The sequence below is a fragment of the Vespula vulgaris genome, chromosome 2, assembly GCF_905475345.1.
Source record: "Vespula vulgaris chromosome 2, iyVesVulg1.1, whole genome shotgun sequence".
NCBI classification, from domain to species: domain Eukaryota; kingdom Metazoa; phylum Arthropoda; class Insecta; order Hymenoptera; family Vespidae; genus Vespula; species Vespula vulgaris.
In genome coordinates this window covers 12,278,619-12,293,784 of record NC_066587.1, presented here as the reverse complement: position 1 = coordinate 12,293,784, position 15,166 = coordinate 12,278,619, and the positions used below count along the sequence as shown (strand labels likewise).

The 15,166-nt window shown below is 37.9% G+C and overlaps 2 protein-coding genes across 4 annotated transcripts in view; one reads left to right on the top strand and one right to left on the bottom strand.

The window, feature by feature from the left end:
* LOC127072710 (inactive histone-lysine N-methyltransferase 2E) overlaps positions 1-15,166 on the top strand; it is a 397,888-nt gene that overhangs the window by 210,666 nt on the left and 172,056 nt on the right. The gene's annotated exons all lie outside the window — the stretch shown is intronic.
* Positions 1-15,166, bottom strand: part of LOC127072702 (proto-oncogene tyrosine-protein kinase ROS) — a 369,768-nt gene that overhangs the window by 302,600 nt on the left and 52,002 nt on the right. Inside the window, exon 2 of the mRNA XM_051013320.1 lies at positions 2,007-2,072. The gene's annotated coding sequence lies outside the window, so the exon portion shown is untranslated. The remainder of the gene's footprint in view (positions 1-2,006; positions 2,073-15,166) is intronic.

Genomic DNA, 15,166 nt, shown 5'->3' with positions numbered 1-15,166 from the left:
GCGGAAAAAAATAACTCGCCTCGATAAAATTAGTCAGTTTTTAATTACCAAAGATCGTTTTAACCGAGTAAGTACTTATTTACTTTCACTCACTCTCATCGTCGAACACAAACATTATCGCAATGCTAAGCAGCTACATCACCATCGTCACCTTTTTACTCGATTCTCAGGATTTCTTTTTACACGAACAGAGAAACCACGACATTTCGACAATGAAAATTGCGTGAGGTCACGAACGTTTCTACTCCGAAAGCAGTCACCGTAGTTCACTTTTTCGTTAGTCCAACCACCAACACCAACCATCGTCGCCATAACAAAACCATTGCTACAACCCTTCTCCATTCTTTCTGTACTTTTTTCCTTCTTCTCCTTTTCTCTCTTTCTCCCTGTCTTTTCTTCTTTTTTCTCTTCATTCCTTCAAAGAGATCCGCACGGCGTAACAGCAACTTTCTTTTTTCACCTTCCATTCTTTCGTAGCGAGGTCGGAAGTGTACCGAAGAGGAAACGTACATCGCCATTTTTCTACTTCCATTTTTCGCCGGTAAAGAACAATGCCGGTTTCTCGGTAATGAAGAGAAATTTCGAATCCTACCGCGTTTCTCGTTTTATTACTTCCCGCTCGTCGCCAGCCACCGCGACGATCTTCATTGTCCTCTATCTCTCTCTCTCTCTCTCTCTCTCTCTCTCTGTCTCTCTCTCTGTCTCTCTCCATATCTCCTTCTTACGCTTCTTCTTTCACCCTTCTTTCCTATTTCTTTTTATTTCTTCTTTATGAAACGTGGATTCAATTGTATGACGTTTCGATATTTTCTACGGACGGAAACATACTATTTTTCTATAAACTAAGCGATGAAGTCTTAGAAGAGAGAGAGAGAGATAGAAAGAGGATAGAGATAAAGATTGAGATAGAGAAAAAGAGAGATTCGTAGAAAAGGAAACATCGTTGTAGGATGGTAAGAATAGAAACGAATCGTGAACGTCCTTCTTCTTTCGAGAAATCCTTCAGTCTTTGTTTTCTGAAAGACGGACAGAATTTTGCGCCTCGATTTGTTGTTTGTCCTTCGATTTAACGAATCTATTTGATTACTCCTGTAACCTTCTTTTTTTATCGTGTCGATATAGTATACACATGTACACATGTATGGAAAATCAAAAGTGAAGAAAATCAAACGTAAGAAATTTGTGTAAGAAATATGTGTAAGAAAAATATGTAAATAACGTTAAGGAAACATCTCGCGATCCTATTGCGATTTATTTGTCTTGCCTAGAAATGTTGTTTTGTTTATCTTCGTATATATATATATATATATATATATATATATATATATATATATATATATACATATACACGAACGTACGCTCACACATATTCTTTTTCTTATATTAAATGTACGTAATCGTGCCTATAGAATTAAATCTCTACGTGTACTAGCTAGTTTTACATGTCGAGACGTTACGTCGTCCTATAAGAAAGATTTTGAAAGACGACGTTTACTACGTCGCACATAAGATTCTTTTTTTTTCTACGAGAGAAAGAAAGCTTCGGGTTCGGAGCTAACGGGAAATTGTAGATGCGACGTTCCATGGCACAACCGAAGTGCTCGGCTAAAGTTTTCGTATCTACTTGAACTTTTCGTGGTATACAGAGAGACGCCTTGAAATGGAAAAAAAGGTATGACTAAAAATGTTAGCACAGCAAAGTTTCCGCCAAGACGCTCGATGGTAACTTTCAGAAAGCGGCATGGTTATTCGTTCCTTTACTAACAATAAGCCACCGATGCCGCTAACGACCGCTTTTTCCTGGTTAATCACATGCTACGCCGTCGTTGGAAATTTTTCTACAAGCCGAACTTACTCCTTAAAAACTTGGAGCTAAGGTTCCCTTCGTCCTCCTTTCCTACCCACCCCATTCAACCCAAAAACGTAAGAACGAACGACGAACTTCTTTCGACGAAATTAGGAAAATGATAAATGGTCAACCCAGATCGTCAAATACGAAACGTTACCTTGTGTTTTGTTACTTCCTCGATACACCTTCTTTTTTTTCCTCTGCTCAGGTTGATGTCCTTAATCTGAAAAAAGAAAAAAGAAAGAAAAAAGGTAAACAATGGTGTTTTGCTAATTTTTTCAATAACGTTTCACGAGAAAGTAATTTTAATATTAAGAAATAATATATTCGATAGAAAGTACGAATTATTTTCTATTATATCGTTGAACGAACACCAACGAAATCTTTCTTGATGTCTATGCTCAGATCTACATTTAATTTCCAATACATATGTAGATGCTAGCCGTGCGTACCTGTACGCATGATATCTAACATCCAATTTACGTGCTACGGTGCTACGTAATCTCACTCTCTCGGAGTGAATACATTGCTTTATCACCGACGACAATAGGATACAAACGCAGTGCCAGTGACGCGACAAATTACGTCAAATCGCGTCCAAAATTCAGAAACCAAAGCACGAATACGACTATCATTTGTCGGAAATGTTCTGTCGACATTTTCACGTTATTAGAATTGATGATATGTTTTAAACAAGTGACGAAACTATTTTTAGCCATTACTTTTATTTAACGTTCGTAATAATCATTTTCACGAAAAAAAAATTATTCAAAATTCTTTCAAAATCGCTTTTCAGATACAATCATCAATACTAATTACAACGATCACGAGTAAATACATATATATATATATATATATATATATATATATATATATATATATATACATATAACATGATTTGTAACGTAACTTACAAACACTCTCACGACTTAAATTTACGATTCGTAAAATATACTGAAAATATGCTTAGTTTTTAAATTAAAGTAACAAGGTTGACGCTGTTACGGCAACAAATTTTCCTATCTAGTCGAAAGAACGAGATAAAAGAATACAAAAGAATATACAAATAAGAAAAAAAAAAAGAGTAGGATTTGTGACATTTCCCACATGGTTGACACTATTCTCTAAATTTCGATCGAGTATATAATCGAGCTACGGAGAGTTTATCCGGCAATGCCCGCTGGCATTGCTCTTGGTAGCGATGCTGACATCGATGTTGAATACCGGTGCTACTGGTGCTGTGCTTTCGAATTGCTACGTCATATATACCGAACGAAGCAAGAGACAGAGAAAGAGAGAGAGAGAGAGAGAGAGAGAGAGAGAGAGAGAGAGAGAGAGAGAGAGAGAGAGAGGAACAGCTATGCATCGACATCTCATCGTTTATTTACTTCTGACCTCGGGGCATCTCAAAGCGATACCAGTAGATTGCATGCGCAACGTGAACGCTCGAGCGCATCTTCGTTTCCGATTGAAACCATCTTGGGACAAGGTCTATCGATAAATATATCAATCTTCCAAGGATCTACCTTTACAAGCATCGTTCTAAACGTACATAAGTACCTTACGATAACTTACGAACATAACGCGAATTAACTGGCTCCGTAAACACGTCGTTAAATTTAATGATCCCACTACTCGACGCATCAATTTGTCCTTCAATCTATAAAGGGAATCGATTGAGTTCTCTCCTCAAAGACTTCCTTCTCTCTATCGTTACCCTTTGAGAGGAAACCGCTCTTGCTTCTTACGTGAATACATAATTACATACCTGTTTGTTGTTCGTCATGTATTCATTGCATATAATAAGTTTTCAAAGTTTATTTATATTTCTAATATCGCTTTCTATAAGCGTCTACACTTTCTTTTCCCTTTTCTTTTTCAACGTGATTATTATTATCATCCAATAATAAAATATAAAAGACTTACCTACGTCAATTTCGTTCGAATCCATCTTAATACGTTCCCTTTTGCGTTCTATTTGGTAATTAGAAAATAAACGATAATAATAACGATAATACGTGTCGTTTAACAAAAATTTTAATATTACGAGGAATAAATTCGTATGAATCGTACTATGAATGAACTACGATAATGATTCGTAGAACATCGTATTAGCCGGTACAAAAATCGAAAAATTTGTAGACGTTATATATCTGCGTTTACGCTTCGACGATAGACAACAGAATGAGACTGAGTTTGGGCGATAATAGAATTATAATGTTCGGAAGATAGGCTTTGTTGATATCAAGAAACTTTGTTTTCGTGAAGAACGTATGGAGGTCGTACGAAGTGAATACGTATAATGTATGTAATGTTGAGCTTATGTAGGCATATCTGTTTATATATAAATCTATAGATAAACACACATATACACATACATACATAGATAGATAGATAGAAGGGGAAATAATAGCGACGAACGACAAGAGAAGAGTATATTTCGGCGCGACACGCGAGAGACAAGTTCGTTCTCATCGGTCCACTCGTCGCGTCGTTCAACGTGTCCCACACATTCGCATTGTTCCAAGGCTCACACCGCGGTTTCTAGTGCTACCAGCTTGTACGTCGTTAAACCTTGTCAGCTTAATTATACAGAACCGTTGTTGTTTCCTCCCGTTATCGTACATACGTACGAATGATATTCAATAAAACTTCAACAACCATTTTTACACGATTTTATCATTATTTTTACAATTTCCGTCTATAGAAAATATTTATAATTACGTCGCAATACCGATCAATATTTTTCGTTAGTTTCTATCGAATTATTATATATTACTTGATAAAGAATCGATCAGTCTTTTAATAATTAATGATTAAGAGTCAAGAAGAAATGGGACGATTTTGTACGATGCGACGAGAATATCTACAAGCTGCGAATAATTATTTGAAACAGGAGATAGATGGCTAGATAGATAGATGAGAGAGAGAGAGAGAGAGAGAGAGAAAGAGGAGAGTGGGAGAAGGGTTGTACGAGAGGACAGCGAGTCGAGAAATGCGATATCTCGTCCAACCAGTCATCTGATTCAACCACAAGGACTTACAGAAACCGAACGTGAAGGTCCACGTTGCTGTCAGCAAAGAGAAAATGAGAGAGAGAGAGAGAGAGAGAGTTTCGTCCCTTACGTAGATAGAAACGTGTAGAGAACAGGGTAAAAGGTTAAAACGAGACAGATATATAGAATAAGTGAGAGAGTTAGAATCGTTCTCTCTTTATCTCTTTCTCACTCCGTTTTCTGTTACTGTCGACGAAGTATATTTAGCTCGCAGTGTCAGCGACAGCAAACGACAGTTTACCGAGCTCGACCGACGCGTTTCAAGAAGGGACGAAAGCTTACCCGCTAGAGACGTACTACGCGCATCATCGAAGCGCCACCGTGCTTTGCTCCGATCGTACTGCTCCATCCCTTCTTCTCATCGTCGTTTTGTCATAGACTGCAAAATTCGAGTACAAGCGTCTGCTAAATGAAACTCTAAGCGCCATGATCTATATATACATATATGTATATATATATACATATTCACTGTTAGCAATATATGTATGCATTTTACATATCTAACTCCGTCACGTATGTATAAGTATATACGTAGATATATGTATCTATCTATAATATATATAAATAGATATGTATTTATATATATATGCATTTTACATATCTGACTATGTCGCGTATGTATAAGTATATACGTAGATATATGTATCTACGTATAATAATATATATATATATATATATATATATATATATACTTACATTGCACGTCCTAGTCGGAAGCTTGGATATACGTTATTAAGCGGCGAGTATGCGAGACGGTCGCGAGTTCTGGTGCAAAAGGGTGAGCCTGACGCGTCGGGAATTTGTCCGGAGGTAAAAATAGAACGCTGAGAGAGGAAAACCAACCGGGAGGGTTTTACCTTCGAGAGAATGGGTGGGAGGAACATCGGAAAGGTGAAACTTTATAACGTACTAAAAGTAACTTTGATTTTTAGTATCGATGTTCGTCAAAAATATGAAATATTTTTTATTTTCCTTCCACGAAATAATCATCATCGAAACGTTATTCGAAATATTGAGTTTTAATATTAAGGCTCGTCAAAAAAGAATATAATATTATCTTTTATTTTCCTTCCCTGAAATAATAATCGTCGAATCGTCCGTTATTCGTAATATCGTGGATTTTAACACAACATTTTATCATCGATTTATCAACGAACGTACATTAAATCATAGATTTAATTTGTTCTGACCGTAATGAATTGGAGCTTGGATGACTCCGTTATTCTCCCATAATAACCCATTAAAATAGATAAAAACGAAAAAACAAATAAAAAAAAAAGGAGAAGAAAAAGAAAAAAGAAGATAATAACAACCGTATGCTTGTAAAGAAAGAGAAAACTTCCCTCGATTCTCGCGTCAGTTTAGTCGCTCTTCAGCCATCTCTTTCTCAGTAGAGTACGTAAATCACAGTGCCGGTGGCCGACAGTTACGAGTTCACCGATATAAATGATCGTGTTTAGCTTGCACGCGAGGGAAACGCAAGAGACAAGATAGAGAGGGTAAGATAGAAAGATAGAAAGATAGAAAGAGAGAGAGAGAGAGAAAGAAAAAGAGGAAATACGGAACACAGAGAGAGGGATCGAGAAAGATGTCGTCGATGTACCGAAAGAGAAAAAGAGAGAGAAAGAGAAAGAAAGAAAGAGATACAGAAAGAAAAAGAGAGAGAGAGAGAGAGAGAGAAAATCGGATGGCACTGCGGTTGAAGCTGGTCCAGCTGTCGTGGCCACATCAGTGTCGACGAAGCATATACAATCCGGTAGCCGTCTCATTCCTTACAATTTAAATGTTTTCTTCGTTCCTTCTCTTACAAAATGCCGCTCATTTCTGTATCCGCCACGCGGTTCCTCTTTTCACTCTTCTCTCTCTCTCTCTCTCTCTCTTTCTCTCTCTTTATCTCTCTCATTCACCCTCGTACTCCCTCAGATACGCGTAGGTGTAGCAAACGAGCATTCTGTTTTGTGGATCGTTCGTAAGACATGTATATGTGCTTGCCAGAGAATCGTTTTGTTCGTTGAAGAGTACAATCACGGTTTTATTATGCGTAGATGAGCGAACTTCTTGACTCTTCTTTCTTGACTCCCCCACCGCACCATCCTCGAACTCAACTGCTATCTCTCTTTTTCTTTCTTTTTCGTTTTATTTTCTTCTCCTTTTCATAAAATCGTTGGGAAAGCGAAAGGGAAAGGTTTATTCGTGGAATAAGGTATCTTTATACGTTGTACGAAAGCCATTTGATGAACGAACATTTCGATCAAAGTGAATGAATTATCAAAAAAGAGAATAAAAAAATAAAAATGGTTTCGACCGACGAAAGAAATTATTGATTTCTCGCGATGTTTGATAGTTATTAATTGATTATTTCATTGAAATTTTGTTCGAATAGTACATGCGATTGTACGATTCGATTTTTGTATTATAGAAAAACTTTATTGTTCCCACGAAATTGCCCAGCGAAGTTTTCCGGCATGCAAAATTTCATTCCGGAAATATTGTCGCAAAATGAGACGTCCAGGATGCATCATCCATCGGTCGTCACGCTGGCGTCACCACGTTCCAGCAAAAGCCTTCTCTCGTCTCGACGAAGTTGGCCTTCGCTTGCTAACAGAGACGTCTCTCGACTCGCTTTACGGAACCGTGAAAGCCGTCGTCTCCGTCTCGTCGTTCCTGTCTCCGGTCCAAGCAAGTAGATTCGAGCAAGCGTAAAAACGAGACTGAAACGAGCTATAAGAGAGAGAGAGAGAGAGAGAGAGAGAGAAGAGAAACGAATCTTGTTAACGGGATATGGCCAATACATCTTAGTGTAATAATTTACATACTTTGTACGAATTTATGTTTATCTTTTTTATACTTATTTTGTTTTTTAAACAAACTACAAAAATATTTTCAGTTCATATTTCCTATCGGAGTAAACGCTAGAAAGATTTGTAATTATTTACAAATGAGAATACGAAGATTTTTCCTATCTTTCTCTTTCTCTTTTGTCTTTCTTTTTTTTTTCTTTTTTGAAAAAAATTCTGCTAAATGTCAAGCGTTATAAGTTCCCGAGAAAAATTTTATTGTCTTTCTCTCTCTTCAAAGAAACTTTATAGTTTTTTATATTTAATCGCGTTCTAATTTATAATATATATGTATACTCCTATATTCTTCTGTTCAGAAATAACGATAAAAGCTCGAAAATTCTCTCTCTCTCTCTTTCTCTCTCTCTATCTCTATCTATCTCTCCAGAAGCGTATTCGACTTTATCGCCAATATGCCGCGACAATATTTTTGGATTAACGCAGGAAGCAACCATGTTCTATGTTTACCATAGGAATGTATTCTCGTAGAAACGAATAAATACCGCAATATTTGCGATCTCGTTCACGGTAAGAGCAGTTTTGTTCTAACAACGATATCGGCTTGATTTTTGAATTATATTCGTTTAACTTATTCGTTTTAACGCGCTTATAAAATAATGTGTTTTGCGTGAACGGAACGTGTATCGATAAAAATACGTAGAAGAGAGTGCTTACGATGCTCCATATTCGTTAGCATCAATTTTTTCATAACTTATATAAATTTTCTTTCGTGCGTCCATTTTTGTACGAGAATACATACGTACACCGATTCGAAGAGGAAGAATGGAACGAAGTAATTTTAATCTCGTAAATAGAAAAACGTACGATTGCATAGAGATAAAAAATCCAAAGGCGAGTATATATCACCGATGTAAGTCTACGAAGAATAGTGCTGCTGAATAGTTAAATGAGAAATTCCAACGTAACTTTTCTTTCTTGCAGCTTCAATCCCGTACATTCTTCACATTCGTCGCATAAATAATACATTCGCGGTAATTCGTTGTGTGTATTTCAAACGCACGAGAAAAAAGTAAATACACGAGGCGGAGAAAAATTCTGTTATACTGCATTTAAAGCTTCGAACAAGCGTAAATTCCAACCCGATAGAAAGATATTTATCAAAAACGAGACAAATTCTTTAAAAAGTATTCTAGCGTAGCGCCTAAGTCGACGAAAAAAAAAAAAAAAGAAAAATAAAAAAGAGAGAACAAAAAACAAAAAGAACGAGGAAAGAGAGAAGAGAAAGAAAACGGGAAAAAAAGATGGAAAGAAAGAAAAATTAATCGTTATGCGTGTTTCCAACGAAACGAAAGTTATATAGGCCTCATCTTCCTTCTTCTCTTTTTCTACATCTTAAAAACAATGTATACACGTGTACGTCATCAAGGAACTAAGATGCCGCTCGTTCAACGAGACGTTAAACGAATAGAACGTTGATTTATGAAGCTATCCACGTACATAGATGTAAGGTACAAGCTGCATACGATGTCGTGCGATGCAAGAAGCGAATAAAGTAAGAAAGAAAAAGAGAGAAAGAGAGAGAGAGAGAGAGAGAGAGAGAGAGGAAAAAAGAGAAAGAGAGATAGAAACAGGAAAAAAAGAGAAAGAAAGAGAGAAAGAAAAAAACGAAGAGAGAGAGAGAGAGAGAGAGAGAGAGAGAGAGAGAGAGAGAGAACAAAGAAGAGAAAAAGAAAAAAAAAGGAAGAGGAGTGTATCAGAAACGAGGCTCGTGACATGAACGAGGTTCGTTTAATCGCGACAAAGTCGAGCTCTTTTACGCGCCGTTCCTTCCACGTGCGCTCGTCTATTCGTCCGTTGAGATGCTACCAAAGACCACGACGACGAGAATGAAGATGAAGATGAAGATGAAGAAGACGAAGAAGACGAAGAAGAAAACGAAGAGGAGTAGGAGGAGGTTGGTACAAGGAAGACATTGAAGAACTAGGCCGACCGGATCGAAAAAGAAAAAAGAAGAGGTAAGAAAGAAGAGAAAGGGAGAGAGAGAGAGAGAGAGAAAAGTGGGGAGTCTCTCCCAAGACGGAGAATCATTAATCCTTCTAATTGCCACTCCGAAGTCACGCCACGCGGCACCAGCCGCGTTTTTCTTCCTTCGGATTTTCTTCGCTCTTCTTCGTCTCTTTCGTACCCTCGAACATTTCTGCGATGACGATAGAAGAGCTCGCTTTTCTTTCCTTTCTTCTTTCCTTCCCTTTTATTTCCGTTCGTTCGAGAAAGCCTACGAAACCATCCGTAAAGAGTAAGAAATAGAGAGAGAGAGAGAGAGAGAAAGAGAAAGGGAGAGAGAGAGAGAGAGAGAGAGAGAATGGACCACCAAGGATCATCCGAGCAAAAAAATAAAGAGAGAAAAACAAACCGTATTCGGTCGACGGATGCAGGAAGATTGTTTGTTTAATAAGTATGATCGTTAATCAAATGTCGACTTTTTTTAGCGGCTCGTACTATACATTGAAAATTTTTAAACGATTATCCTAGAAAAAATCTATTGGATCCTTTTGTATTATTCTGTATTTTACAATTCAAATAGATTAGATTGATATAGGTACACCGGTTCGTTTTCACATTGTTTTAATTAACACGATTTCAAATGTGGTTTCGAATGAATCGATAGCCATCAATGAAACACGTATAGGTTGCACTTGAAAGACGAGAGAGAGAGAGAGAGAGAGAGAGAGAGGGAATGAGAAAAAGAGGAAACGGATAAATCTATTTTATTTGAAAATTTGTAATCAAAAAATATCAATGATCTTTCTAATACTTCATTGTATATTTCGATCCAATTGTATATTATATTAAAATGACGATGTATCATTTTTTCTCTTCGTCTCTCCCTCTCTCTCTCTCTCTCTCTCTCTCTCTCTCTCTCTCTCTCTGTCTTTTTCACTTTCTAAAAATATCTCGCATTAAAGAAAGTCTGGAAGAGTGTACAAAGGTTAATATCAACTAATGAAGGATAATGTCTACGCGAGAGAGAGAGAGAGAGAGAGAGAGAAAGAGAACACATACAGAGAGACAGAAAAAAAATGAATAAACATTCGACTTTAACAGCTTTTCACCCTTTCATACTGTGAAAACGAGGGTGTCTCGTCGCGTGCTTTTACAGAATTAATTCGACATTATTGCAATTAACACCGATGAGAAAGTGTCTCGCACGGATGTGCCGTTGAAACTGAAAGCTCCGGACAATAAACCATCGGAAGGTGAATTAACGTTGAGCTCGCACGCTTTTTCCCTCCAGGCTTGTCCCTTTTTTCTTTTTTTTTTTGTTTTTGTCACATTTCTCTCATAAAATCATTCGAAGTCATTCGTACGAAAACTCTCGTCGTCATAAATAAAAGGAAAGCTCAGAGAGATTTCGCGTTTAGGTAGGGTTTAGGATCTGATCGAAATCGTGCAAATCCGCTCGTGAACGAAGCTTTCAACGGGCCCGAAGCATTTTCCATGACCATAATCGTAGAAAGGACAAACCTCTGGGTGAACATACGTAGTACGTACAATTCGTTCGTTCGATTATCAGACGATCTTGCAACGGTTGGAAACTGGGCAAACCGTTCCATTTGATTAGAGACGATTTCCCAACAGCCTAGCCATCGGTTAAATGCCTCTTTCACTCTTTGTCTCTCTCTCTCTCTCTCTCTCTCTCTTTCTCTTTCTCTTTCTCGTTCTATTCGTTAAACAACGAAACGCTAGACCGTTTATGCGAATTAGCACTGAAATCGTATCTACCAACGAATCAGCAAATCTACCTTCATCGCCATCGTCATCACCACCGTCACCATTGCTAGCGGTTGGTCCATCGACCGCAACGAATTCGAGTGCGTGAACGAACGAAAAGACTACTCGATTCGGGTTCTCCAACGAGGACGTAGCTCGCCCTAATATTTTTTTTCATTCTCCTACTCTCTCCCTCGATCTCGTGCTACGTAATATCAGCTTTGAATCACCGAGCCGGAAACCAACCACCGACAAAGAGAGAAAGCGATAGAGAGAGAGAGAGAGAGAGAGAGAGAGAGGCAAAGTTCGTTTGCCGGAAAATGGAAAATACTTGAACGGCAGTCCTGGCTTTCGGGTTATATTCTCAAAATTACCCCTCGTTGGGCCAGCCCTTTGGCCTTCTCTCTATATGCTGATAACCGCAACCAATACCGCCGATGCTCGACCGACGTCACGTTCTGGAGATTGAAACGCTTCGTTTTATGGATTTTGATTTCGATTACGGCATTGGATATTCTTGTACTTGCTTTCTTTCGATTCGATCGTGCGAACGAATGAATCAATGATCGACCACTTCCCTACGAAATAACGGACGATATTCGAATTCGACCTGATATTTCGAAAAGCCAAACAAAAAAGAGAAGAAGAGAAGCCGAAATAAAAGTAAATTTGTTGAAACGTTTCGTCGCAAATATTGATCGTTACGCGTAAACGGAAAAGCTCGATTACACTTTACAGTTTCATGAGCTATCGCGTGTCTGTTCGAGAGAAAAAGAAAAAAAGAAAAAAAAAGAAGACAACAAAGGAAAAAAAAAGGAAGAAAGAAAACGTTAAGACGAAATTGAGTTTTTTATCATCGCCTATCCAACTACTATATCCATGCTCGAGAAGATAGCCGATCTTTTCTATAAAGTTAGAAAGGAGCTCGCGAAAACAAGGAAGTCGTGAGCTTTCGGTGCACTCATAAGAGCTTCGTAAATAAACCCGGTTCTAAGCCGGTTGAAATTCGGCTCTTGCGGGCCGACGGGTATCCCCAGACTTTGCATAATTGAATGAGACGTTCACTGGGGCACTCAGAAAGCGTCCCACCCCTCCCTCCCCCCACCCATCCACCCCTCACCACCTTTTGCATCGATACTGTCGCTTCTACTTTACTCTTGCATTCTTGATACCACACCATTCTATCCTGAGCCCCATGATACTCTCCCTGATACTCGACGTTACTACTCGTTCTCTTTCTCTCTTTATCTCTCTTATAGGAGAAACGTCCCGTGATTTCTCTCGATTTACAGGACTTTCATCCACGACGTATAACGCGACACCCTAGGCTCGAAACCATCCAGGATGAATTCGATCGAGCATGAAAAGGAGAAGGAAGATCTTATTATATTAGGACGGAAGGATCTCTTTCCCCTCGATAACATTCGTCCCGAATTATCTCAATTTTCTCTATTAAATCTCATTTACCAACGATTTTGACTTCTCGATTAATTGTCGATCGAATTTGATTGATTCATCGATAATTGTTTTCATTTTCTTTAAAGAAATAAGCGATAGCAAATTTTCATCAACTACGTAGGCAGTGGTTAAATGATCGGGACGAGGCGTTTTCGTTTTTCATAGATTTTTTGTCGTTTTGTGAAATTTCGAAAACTCGGGTAAACAGTAATAGATAGATAGATAGATAGATAGATAGATAGATAGATAGATAGATAGATAGAACAAAGGAAGTATCGAATAAATTAAAAGAAAATCTCTTCGACCGTTGGAAAAGGTAGGAAGAGAAGAAAAAAGATGTTACAAGGGAAAGAGACGTTAAAGGAAGACAGTAGAAGCGTAGCAAAGACAAAGAACGCCAAGAGGGTTGATGGTTAATGAGTCGTCTAGTCCCTTTTCTTAGTTTTCGGTGGATGCACGGCCATCGAAGTAAAGCTTCGCGGTACTCTGCGTCCCTTAAAGCCGACCGACCCCTACTACTCTTCTTCGCTTCTTTTTCTTCTCATTCTGAAGAAGAACGAGGACGGAGAGAAACAAAACGTGCTCACGTGTGTGAGAGTGGATCTAAGAGAAAAAGAGAGAGAGAGAGAGAGAGAGAGAGAGAGAGAGACAAGGATACGCTAGCGAGTCTGAAGCTTATATATCTGCCGGAACTAATTGTCCCATAATTCACTCTGTCCGGCTACAGCGTTGCTCTCTGCTTATCCTCAACCGTGTCTTCTTCTTCTTCTTCTTCTTCTTCAGCCATTCTCCAACCACCATCACCATCTCTACCCCTTGTCTCTCTCTCTCTCTTTCTCTCTTATCATCCTTCTATTCTCCTCTTCTTCTTCGTCCTCCTCTTCTTCCTCCTCTTTTTTTCTTCTTCTTGTTCTTGTTCTTCTTCTTCTTCTTCTTCTTCTACTACTACAATACTATTCCCTACCAGTTCTACTTCATGCTATTCCGCGTATCACGATAAAGACCACGAAGTGGACGAACGTTTCTTCAATTCGAGTTTCTCAACCAGAATGTAAGTCTACCTCGGTAAGTTCTTCCAACTAATTTCATCCTTCTAGATCATTACCAGTATTGTATATTTTCGGTATCTTAATCCATTCGTTATTGCTTGGAATTAGATTATAATTTGAAAATCGTCTATTGTACAAAATGTTTGCTTTTCTTTTTCCTTTTGTTTTTCTTTTGTTTTGTTTTCTTTTCTTTTCTTTTCTTGTAACAGTTAATTCGATCTTCTTTATAAAACTCTACCTTTATTATTTCACGTTAATAGTACTGCTCGAGATTGACCGATATAAAAAATTCATTTTCTACATAATAGGCTACATAATAATTGATTGTTTCTTAAGCAAAAAAATGTAATCATAAGAAGGATGATTGAACTAACGTTCAAGTATCTATAACGATTCTAATATCGATCCTATCTCGAGTTTTGGAAATTTCGAAAATTTTCTAGAGAAATTTTCTTCTTTTCAGAGGCTCGTTTTAGTAGTAATGCGACGTATTGGTTTTGTGTGTCCGGTTAGACGTAGTGCAGAGCGCTAATGCACTTTGTGTCCGGCGGTAACACACATAGTTCCTGCTTATCCAGAACAGCACTTTCTCTTCTTCCTCCTTCCAGTTGTTGCCTTACCACTTCGGATAAGAGAAGTGTTTCAGCTTTTTTCCTCGTGTTTTAGCCCCTCTCACTTTTTTCCCTTCTTGTTCTCTCTCTCTCTCTCTCTCTCTCTCTCTCTCTCTCTCTCTCTCTCTCTCTCTGTCTCTGTCTCTGTCTCTGTCTCTCTCTCATCTTTCTTTTCCTCTTTGCTCACCGACCACGGTCTTCTACCTCCTAGACACTCATACGTTCATACGATACGATGAAACACAGTTTTACGTTTTTACCGTCTGTTCGCACCAGCTTTTCTGTCCCTCGATTGTTTCTTTCCACAATTCTCGACGCTCAACTTTGTTCCCATACGCGTTCATCATACATCTCTACCAATGTTTTAAACTAACATTATATAATAATCAATTTTTCCAAAAGTATCCATTAAATTCGAATATTATATTATTGCAAGTATTATCAAAGTAATAAATATTAATAGAAAAGAAACGTTTATAGTTCATTAAATAGTCATTATATTAATACATTTGTGTATATAAAGTTCATAAATATACGTACATATATATATGTATGTATGTATGTACGCGTTGAA